This window comes from Osmerus eperlanus, chromosome 6, assembly GCF_963692335.1.
Source record: "Osmerus eperlanus chromosome 6, fOsmEpe2.1, whole genome shotgun sequence".
In the NCBI taxonomy this organism is placed as follows: domain Eukaryota; kingdom Metazoa; phylum Chordata; class Actinopteri; order Osmeriformes; family Osmeridae; genus Osmerus; species Osmerus eperlanus.
In genome coordinates, this window is record NC_085023.1 from 10,989,981 (window position 1) to 11,001,211 (window position 11,231).

Below are 11,231 nucleotides of genomic sequence, written 5' to 3' on the forward strand. Positions count from 1 at the left end.
CTCTGGCTTCTTCATGGTTGGCTGGAGACAGAATGTCTTCCATACATCCTGCCTTTGAAAGAAGGAGCAGGACTGACGGTTAGATCATTTGTGCCCATGTTTATGACATCATCTCGGACATATTATAAATGTGTCAGTTCTATCCATGTTGTAAACATGGCATGCTGTGTACTGGAGGGCTCCTGTTCTCTTTCTGTCCCTACGGGCACCAGAACTCTCTAGAACACACTGAAGGATGTAATGTAAACAAGACAAGTTGCCCAATTTCATCTAGTCTCTGTTGACTCTCACTGAGCAGAGACAGAAGGATACAATAGTGTGGACAAAGCACCACGCTACCTCAACAGCCCACACTCCTCCACATCCCAAACAGATCCGCTGAGGTGCTCTTTTTATTCTGCGGCAATTACTACCTACACCTGGCAACAGAATAGACATCTAGATGCCTAACAATGTCACAGAGGAACTCTTTCTTCCAAACAAGCGGCCCAAATTGGCTTTGTAGCCATGAACCAATTAGAGCTGAAATATGGTAACTGCATAGGCCATTACTGCGCTGTGGAGATGGTGCAGGGAGACGTGTTGAAGGTTAGGATGGTTAGAGGCTTTAGGAATGATATGTGGTGTGTGGACTGTGCGGACTTGCTGCTTACACAGCAAAAAAAGAGTGCCACGACGAGGGGACGGCAGAATGGTGTAGCAAGGAGGGTGGAGGCGAGCAAGGGATGATAAATAAACACTCTTGGATAGATCCCTCCAGAGGACATATATTACAGAAGCAGGGAGCAACAAGAGCGATCAGTGTTTCAGCCTTGGAGAACTCTTACTCATAGCAATATACCTCTTCTCGATGGGTAATTTGTGGGCTGTTGTTTTAAGAGAGGCTGTTCTGTATTTTTCTACTTTAATATAACAAAAGTGTACCCAGTAGAGCCCAAACAAAGTGTCCAAGTGACTTCTATTACATTAAGGGGACAGCCTTTCAGTCCAATGGTGACATATAGGGACATGGCTCAGGTAGCTATCAAGCAAGACTACCATGAGAGCCTGGATCAAAAACAAAATCTCATATCAAACTCTGTTAAAATCAACCACAAACAGAAGAACTTAAATACATTTTACAGTAAAAGAAATAATAATAAAAAAAAACTAATGATGTGGATGCGGCCTATAGATGAATGATGGTGTAGCTACATCGTCTTTCATTTTTATTAGACCAGTAGGAGAATCCCATTTTGTAGCTGCTCATCAAAAAGTCAGCAGATTTCTGCAGTTCCGAAGAAAATAACAGGCTGCTTAGCTGGCTGGCTGCGGCCTACATGTGCTCCTGACACCAGAGTAACTAATGTTCCCCCTGGCAGCTAAGGATTCGGATTTGATATAAGCATTCAAACCTGTCTGCAGTGAGGTATGGCCTCCGTCACCCTACGCTACGATTGATTCCCCCTTGCCCTTAAATGCAGTGCATGCGAAGCAAGCCAAGGACGCTTCCCTGCCTGGTCAAGTAATGACAATCGTCTTTAAGGAATAATGGCCTCGACGACGCTTCTGAAAAGTTACCGGGCTGCCTTCAATAATGAATTCCCGGTCGATGACACATTGATAGATTCCCATTCTTTAGTCGGGACGACCTAGCCGCAGTTTAATTGACAAGAAATGAATTCAGGAGGTTGGGAAGGAAAGGTGGGACGGGAGAGAAGGAGATGAGGGGGGGGGGTGTAGGGGGGACGGGTAAATTCTGTGTGATCAGCAAGGTTTCAAACAATCATTGGGCGAAGTGAAGTCTCCACCATATCTATAAGTCATAGTGTTTTATAGGCCATTAGGATCTCCAGAGAAGGGCCGCATGGAGACCGTGGCTTTTTGTCGAAATTAAAATGTCAGAGAGAAAGAAATAGAACAAAACAGGGAATCTGCAATTAATTACCCAGCCATAAAAATTCAATAATCAGGAGGCATTGCAGTTTTCTGTTCTGCGGCTCCCCTGATCATAGCATACTGGAATAGAATACATTTATCTCTCCAAATTACATTTCTAATCTAAAAAGGGATACATGCTATAAAGGGATAGGGTCTTTAGGATTTTACAGAAGGCAGAGCCGAGTACACATGTCCTACACCATTTTTCATTTTTTAATCATTTGATTGAAATGTGAGACATTTGTAACAGATACAAGGAAGTCATGTTTCATAAAAAGTACATAGCTTAAGATGTGTGCTAACCTCGGTTTTCATTATAAACCTGTACGATATTTTGTTGAAGAATAAATAATGTGCTGCTCTGTTGTATTTAGTTCCACCAATCACACCAGTATTAGAACCAAAAGGTTTTTCTTCACAGTGAGAATGCAACCAAGATACGTCAGCCTGAGTTCATTGTTATTAATGATTTTTCATAATAATACATGCCCTGAGAATGTGTCAATAGAAATCCAATACTGTAAGTGTTCTTAATGTGAGAGGAAGAGCCAATGTAATGTAGCTTTCATTGACTTATCCATTGGCTAAGCCACAGGCAGTGCAACAGTTCAACACAAGCAGTCTGGGATTTTCCAGTCAATGTCATAGATGATGGCAGCATGGAAAAGAGGCAGAAATGATTTAACCAAGTGCCAATTATGAGCTAAATTGATCAACCAGTTTTAATTAGCATCTACGCGAAATTATCTCGACCATTCTGTAATTACTGATCATAGTGTTTACTGGCATGACTAGGCATTTCACACATACTTAATCACCATAGGCCGTGATTACAGAGAATTAGATATTACCTGTGGAATCCCTGATACTTGCAAAAATATATAATTCTGCCAACATTATCTAATATTGGCACCAAAATATTGAAAATATGTATGTTTGATGTGTAAGTTCAGTTGATGTAAACTATTATATGTACACAACTGTTACCTATGGAACAAGAGAAGAGAGGAGAGGATGTGCTGGGCCTCATCCAGCAGGGGACAATACCTCCTGAGAGGAGAGGAAAGGAGAGGATGGGAGAGGAGAGGAGGGGACGAGAGGAGGGGAGGGGAGGGGAGGGGAGGGGAGGGCAGGGGAGGGGAGGAGAGGAGAGGAGAGGAGAGGAGAGGAGAGGAGAGGAGGGGACGAGGGGAGGAGAGGGGACGAGAGGAGAGGAGAGGAGGGGACGAGAGGAGGGGAGGAGAGGAGAGGAGAGGAGAGGAGAGGGGATGGGATGGGAGGGGAGGAGAGGAGAGGAGAGGAGAGGAGGGGACGAGAGGAGGGGAGGAGAGGGGACGAGAGGAGAGGAGAGGAGAGGAGAGGAGAGGAGGGGAGGGGAGGGGAGGGGAGGGGAGGGGAGGAGAGGAGGGGAGGGGAGAGGAGGGGAGGAGGAGGAGAACATTTGCTGGTCCTCATCCAGCAGGCAACAATACCTCCCTCTGCTTCGAGAGGTCTGAAGGCTAGGAGGAGTGGTTTTAATTTGAGGAATGCACCGGCACTATATTTCACCCTCTGCTGTTGTCTCGCATTATCTTGGTAAACATCCCAGGTACTAATTTGATATACTGTCGAGCAGGCGGTGTTTCATCCTGCTCCCTGCGTGATTGATGAATGACTGGGAGATGAAACTGGGACAAAGATTTATGGCGCACCAGCACATAGAATATGTATGATTATCAGCTGCATGCTGAAAGTTTGAATGATAGGCACTAGGAGAGATCTACTAAATGACTCAATTTAAGTAAGGGAAAGGGAGTGTCTCCATTTTCTTCTCTGCATTTCTTAGCTTTTTTTATCTAAGTGGGGCTGATTTTCTGAAGATCTACTGGATACAGACTGTCAATATGTTTAGGCTCAGCTTTGTAATGTCATTTCTCATCAAATGCATTTTACTGTATCATTTATACCTGTGCAAAAATATCACATCAACTCTTCAGGCTGTGGGCAGAGTCAACAACACATAAAGTACTTTATCTCATCCCGATTTGGAAAGCTAGTAATTCTCCAAGCGAAATGCTCAAGGTTTGTCTTTTGCACTACAGTAATTCTGTCTTTCCTACAATTTAGTTCTAATACCCATTGGCATGTCTGAGCGCTTTGAATAGTCAGCTCCTAATTGATCGATGGGACGGCGACATAAATCCCAAAGCCGGCATTCTTTATTGATCCTACAGGAGCGCTTTACTGCCTTTCTGTATGTGTCACTTCCCCAGCCCACACATGCTAAGTAGGAGGCATATTTTACCCACAGAGGGCATTATCGCATGCAGACTCTGCTATTGTTATCTGCATCTGTGAATTACTGCGCACCACCGTGACTTGCATGGCACCCAGGAGAGGGCTTGGATTTCTGTTTGCCCCAATTTATATATTTACACAAGGGTTGTAAATAGCCTAACATTAATACACCAAGACGGATCCTTGACAATGTTCTTTATGAATTGTTAGTAAGAATGTAGCTTTGAAAAGCTGCTGCAAGGTGGACCTCACACTTGACTGAGTAACTTGACTTAGAAAAACATATCATATGCAGTCTCAGAGCTATTCCTGAAATGCACATTGCTGATAAGATGGTCATAGGAATTGCATAGCCTTGGGGGAAAGTGATTTTGGACACAGGAGGTTTCTGGGAACATTTTCCACTGCAGGTCTTGTAGAAGGAGCGAGGCGAGCTCTCAGACCAGCCTGGTGAGACGTGACTCACCCTGCCTGCGTTCATGTGACAATGGCACGTGTCCAAGTGCTGTCTGCGAGGTGAAACAAGGAGAGGACTTGTCGTCTCATAATTGTAATTTAATAAAGATCCCACATGATATCAGCAGGGCCTGACAGCCAAGGCCTTCCGGCGCTTGTTAATGCAATTGTTCTGGTTCAGACGGCCTTGTCACAAATCACCCTGGAAGTTAGGTGACAGGTAGCAGACCTCACGGATACGTCCTGTGGGGCTCAGAGGAGCCCTGGAGGAGGGCCAGGGAAAAGGCGGTGTGTTGCTTAGCCAGACGGAAAGACAGCCAAGGAGCTGACACTGAACCGTTGTTATAATAAGGAGGACGAGATGCGGACAGACGAGGACTAGCCGGATTTAGAAAATAAACTGTAGAAAGCCATTCATTTCAGTGGAGTGGTAAATCTTTGTGCTTTGCTGCTGGACAAAAAGCAGACTGTATGGTTCTTGGCTAGTGACAGAACTAGAAAACACATCATAAACACAGATGAGGGGTAAAACACTGTATGCATGACAGTATAAGAAAAAACTGTCAATGTTTGACAGACACTGACAAACAAAAACGGCAGGCATTGGCATGTCGAAGAGCCTCACTCCAAAATTGTGGCCCCCGAGATAGAAACAATGGGGTAAATCGGAATAACTTTTCTTGCGTGCATTCCTGCCTTTCGCTCTGGTATTGATGTATAGCTGATGTGTGACAGGAGGAGCTCCGGTAAAACTTGTGTACATGCCAAAATACATTTTACATGTAGTGCTCTAAACAGCCCGCAGCCAGAGGCTCATAAATCGCTTGTCTGCGTCTGGAGTTGGTGAACAAATGCAGCTCATGGTCACTGCGGGGAGAGATGGTGCATATCTAGCAGGGCAGAGTCCCTGGGCAGGGCCAGCACTCGGTGGTGCCAGGGATATTTGTGAGACAAGAAGATAAAGAGAGGAACAACTGACTGCCTCTCTGTCAAAAAACGAAGAGGTGCAGTAATTTATGTGTCCGTTTAATCAAGCTGAGTGCATGAAGGCAAATGTTTGCATATTGTCATGTTGTGCATGTTTTATATCAAACTGACATACCTTTCTCCTTGCTTGGATGCTAGGACGGCATGGTAAGTGTCAAATTCTAAAGGAACTGTCATTACATCAATGTTCATAATCATAAGAGAATACAGAAAGAGTTCACACTGGTGTTATTTTGAATTATCAAAATGATTTGGAATGTTCCGGCTGGCGGAAATTGTCACCGTCATTCCATTTTGGAGGAGGAACAGAAGTTGTTTTTGTTCTTTTTAATCTCAGCTATAACCTTCAGTGTTCTCCTCTGACGGGAAATGCAGTTTATCAACTAGGGATGACACCAGTGTTGGTGATATATACAGAACTGTACTTCCCCCAGATAACTCTAATAGCACAGAGCCTTGTTCCAGTCCCTCTCCCGTCCTGCACAACCAAGAGGGAAATCCCTGAAGTAAGACGAGTGGGTTTATCAAATAAAATGATACTTTGAAGTGAGCATGCTTGAATCTCAAGATGATTTAGCCAAGTCCTCAGATTACATCTTAGAATTAGGGGACAGGCGCCTAGGCGTTCCAGAAAAATCTCTTTGGTATCTGGGTGTCCATTTTCTTTTGGAGAGGATGTTTTGGGCTGTTACTGAATATGTTTTTTTGTTTGGTGTGGGTGCGTGTTTAGGAGAGTACCTGCAGGTATGTGTGTGTGGTTGAAGTAGGGAGTCAGGTGGCTGAGCGGTGAGGGAATCGGGCTAGTAATCCGAAGGTTGCCAGTTCGATTCCCGGTCATGCCAACTGACGTTGTGTCCTTGGGCAAGGCACTTCACCCTACTTGCCTCGGGGGAATGTCCCTGTACTTGCTGTAAGTCGCTCTGGATAAGAGCGTCTGCTAAATGACTAAAATGTAAATGTAAATGAAGTGACACTATCCTGACTGGTAGTGAAGGAGCAAGCTTCGTGTACATGTGTCTGACATCAAGGTAACGCGTGGGCCACCTTGTGGCTCTTGGCCCCAGGTCTGAAGGGCTTTAACCCTTGTGTTATCTTCGGGTCATTCTGACCCATCAGTCGTTGTGACCCACCGTCGTATTGCGACAGATTTACCGCATACAAAGACAAAGTGAAGCATTTTCTTTTAACCGTTGGGCTGTCTCAGACCCCCCACATTGCAAAGGTTAAAAGAAAATTATTTTAATTTGTTTTTGTATTGGGTAAAATTGGGTAAACACAACGATGGTTCGTTATGAACCTTTGGGTCATGTGACCCGAAGGCAGCACGAGGGTTAAGAGAAGAAATGAGCACAGGAGAAAGGTATGTATCTCTCAAAAAACAGGGACACAAGCCAAGATACTATACAACACAGATGATGTAAGAATACACGTGCTGTATGATATCTTGAACACAGTTAGGATTGTGCAATGAGATTGCAGAAGTTCGGTCGAGTTGTGTACAAATTCACGTTGGCCATCATTCTGGCATTGGTAGAGACAAATGTGATCCAAATGAAAGGATAGAGAATTGGTTGAGTTTCATTAAGCGGTGTGCCACTAATGCTAGCCATAATTGGTAACGCTAGTTGGGTGTGCTCAAGCCTTCGGCGAGAGCACAACCTTTGTTCTCTCACATATATATTATTGTGAGAATGCTGTTAAGCATTCTCACTATTGCTTTTCAACTTCTCAGTTCTTCTGCCGTTTTTTGGCCTTTAACTCGTTCTGCATACTTTAACCGATTCCTACAACTTTTGTATCAAAACGTTCAGCTCCTTCAGGAGATGATGGCTATGACTTTTGGTATTTCTCACTTTTATACTTTTTAAGACATTAAGGTTTTTGTGCAAATTATTCTCCCATTAAAAGTAATGGTAAATCCTTTCAAATCATTAAAAAGCTTCCTCCTCTTTCAAACGTAACTACTTCAGCTTACTTTCAGCTAGAGACACCATTCAACCTTTAAAATGTTCACAAGACATTCAGCTATTCCCAAATGATTCAGCTTTTTCAAATGTTCAGCCAATTTTGAATTATGACAGTTTGAAATACATTAAAATGTTTGCTCCTTCTTGATTTTTATGAATGAGCAGCAAGCAGAGTGTTTTCTGATATTCAACTAATTTGTCAAACAAATTCCTCTAACGTTCATATAGTTTAACTTACAGAAACAAGTTATACCTTAAAATGTAGGAAAAATTGTCCTCTTTCAGCCAATGTAACTACTAAAGAGCTCACATTTACAGATTTTCAGCTATGAGCCTTGAAGCGAGAGCAGCCTTTCAAATTCTCTCACTAACTTCAATGGAGAGGTGAGTAAAATCAGTCAGAGAAAGCAAGAAGGAACAAGATTTTGAAACTGCCGATAGAGTCGTATTTCTGACCGCACAGACATATAAAGGACATCTCTGGTTTCGGCAGAGTCTTGGGTCTCGGAAAATATCCTTATATTTTGGATTGGACGTATAGTTTTGCGTCTAGGTCAACTTGTTTGAGGTGTGGATGCTAGGTAAATGTTCGTTTTTCTCTCTGCCTAGCTCGTTAGCTATCACAGCTGCGCCATCACCGTGGCAACCAAACAAACAAGCACCAGGAAAGCAAAAGGAACACGTTTTTGAAACTGCAGGTAGAGTCGTATTTCTGACTGCACAGACATATAAAGAATATCTCTGGTTTCGGCAGAGTCTTGGGTCTCGGAAAATATCCTTATATTTTGGATTGGACGTACAGTTTTGCGTCTAGGTTATCTTGTTTGAGGTGTGTATAAGAGAAATTCTAGCTACATTTCTCTTATTCTCTGCCCTCAGCGCGTTAGCAATCATAGCTGCACCATCACCGTAACGACAGACACGCACCACTCAGTCTCTCACACAGGTGATTGGTACGTTTACTTGACCATGAGAAACACGATTACTAGCAATTGTCGGTTTATGCCAATAATACGATTACTCCGTTTACATGTGTAATTAGTTATGCGATTACTCAATAAACACGTCTACATGATTCTTTTTTATTAATCGTTGTATGCTCCACGGACAAAACTTGCACCATCATCCTTCTGCAACAAAGTGTCGCCGTGTCTTCCTGTATCGGCCCTACTGCTGTATGTTTCATTCCAGAAACACATTGAATCCAACTAAGAAAGCCGAGTAAACGCATAGGCTACATCTGCTACTGCTAATACTATCCCAACTATAATTTAATCTGTTAACCCTCGTGCTGCCTTCGGGTCACATGACCCAAAGGTTCATAACGAACCATCGTTGTGTTTAGCCAATTTTACCCAATACAAAAACAAATAAAAATAATTTTCTTTTAACCTTTGCAATGTGGGGGGTCTGAGACAGCCTAGCTGTTAAAAGAAAATGCTTCACTTTGTCTTTGTATGCGGTAAATTTGTCGCAATACGACGGTGGGTCACAATGACTGATGGGTCAGAATGACCCGAAGATAACACAAGGGTTAAAACGATAATATTCTTGTTACGACTAGCTAGCCTACTTCTTCTGTTTAACAGTTCAGCTTTCAGCTTCTCCCACATTGTAGGCTATTTTAGCTCTTAGCTTTGTTAACCCTTGTGCTGCCTTCGGGTCACATGACCCAAAGGTTCATAACGAACCATCGTTGTGTTTACCCAATTTTACCCAATACAAATACAAATAAAAATAATTTTCTTTTAACCATCGCAATGTGGGGGGTCTGAGACAGCCCAACGGTTAAAAGAAATTGCTTTACTTTGTTTTTGTATGCGGTAAAGTTGTCGCAATACGACTGTGGGTCACAACGACTGATGGGTCAGAATGACCCGAAGATAACACAAGGGTTAAGATGATGCAGTTCAGCTTCCACACTGCCTCTTTTGTGTGACTCACACATTTTTGAAATTCATTTCAGCTTGCGGGTATTTTCTCATTTCTCACTTTTATACTTTTTAAAATATTAAGGTTTTTGTGCAAATTATTCTCCCTTTAAAAGTAATGGTAAATCCTTTCAAATCATTGTTGGAATGCTGCTCCAGTCCCTTTCAAAAATACCTTTCGGTTGCTTTGAAGCTTCAGCTTATAACTTTCTACTAAATTTTCACTATTTTCAGCTTTTTTAGCATGGTCAGCTATCCCCATTCAGGTTTTCAGCATTCTCACTGCTGTTTCGCAGGAACAGCCGTTTCTAGTTATTGTTTATTTTCGCCCCCCTAAAACTCAGTCAATATTTGGCCTACATAGACAACGTAGGTGTCAAAAGTTTCGTCTTGGTAGCGATTGAGTTGCTTCTATTGGAATTTACGTTCCGTTGCATGGTTTAGGCTGAAGTTAAGTTTTTGTGGCGAAAAGTGAAGCTAACGGTGGCTAATTTGCTAGCCACAGTCACTGACGTTACTAACGTCGCTACGTCACTAACGTCACGAAAACACGCGTGACTACCTTTGGCAGAACATTCGTTTCGCATCTGTTAACTTGGGGGATAGCTAGGCTAACTATAGCTTTACTGCAAGGCAGCTGCAGAAACGCCACAAGCAGAGGCCAGGGTGATAACTATTTACTCATTTTACTTTGTGATATGACACACAATTGTGATGTGTAATGTACAGTATAAGCTGATATTATTAAGGAAGTACATCTACTTTCGGAAACAGTAGTCTACTATTTCACTGAAGTATTAGCATCATGACATTAGCCTGTGTTGCCCGGGCAACACATACTACAGTGGTTTATGATGTAGCGTTATCTGTTTTCAATCGTTAAAATAAACATTCCTCACATATACATTTTCGTTGTAGGATTTATTCTGACATTAGTAAACGATTTGTTGGTGAAATTACCATTACCTGTGGTTTCAAACCAGTGTTGCTCACTGCAACGCTGTAGCCTACGCGAGACACTACAAAAACATCTACAGTACACAGCTGTTTAGGAAATCAAACGGCGACAGAACATGTTCGGCACTCCCCTTACTTAAATCAAAAGTCTCTGACCACCAACTTGAACTTCATTGCCACAGCCTAAACTTTGTCAATCTGTTCATGAAAATAATTAATTTCAGCCTAACCTAAATCGAATTCAACCAACGCAATCGCTACCAAGACGAACACAGTAGTCTAGTACTGTACCGTAGTACTAAAAGTACTGTTACTGACAATGATCGCTACCAGTGAGCTTTTTATAAATGAGCGATTTTCCACTAAATAAATGTCAAGCTTATTTACGTTTTGGGGGCATATTTTCAGTTAGCAGATGGTACTGTTTGAATCGCGATTCCATCTTCTACTGCCGGGTAACGTCGTAGAATAATCTTCAAAGGGGGTTCTTTATTAATGAATGAATGCAACGAGTAGGCTACATGCCTGAAAATATCACGAGAAGGGAAAAACTTAAAATGACGTTTAAGTCATAGAGATTATGTCCATTTTTACACCGGTTTGCCAAATGTATTCGTTTTGATTCAACGATGAGGCTGCCTCTTGCAGGGGAAATGAGAAGACATCATATTTCATTCTACACTTCACTCGTATTTTGAGTTGTAAATGAGCAGCAAAAAAAAAGATGCTTTTAAAT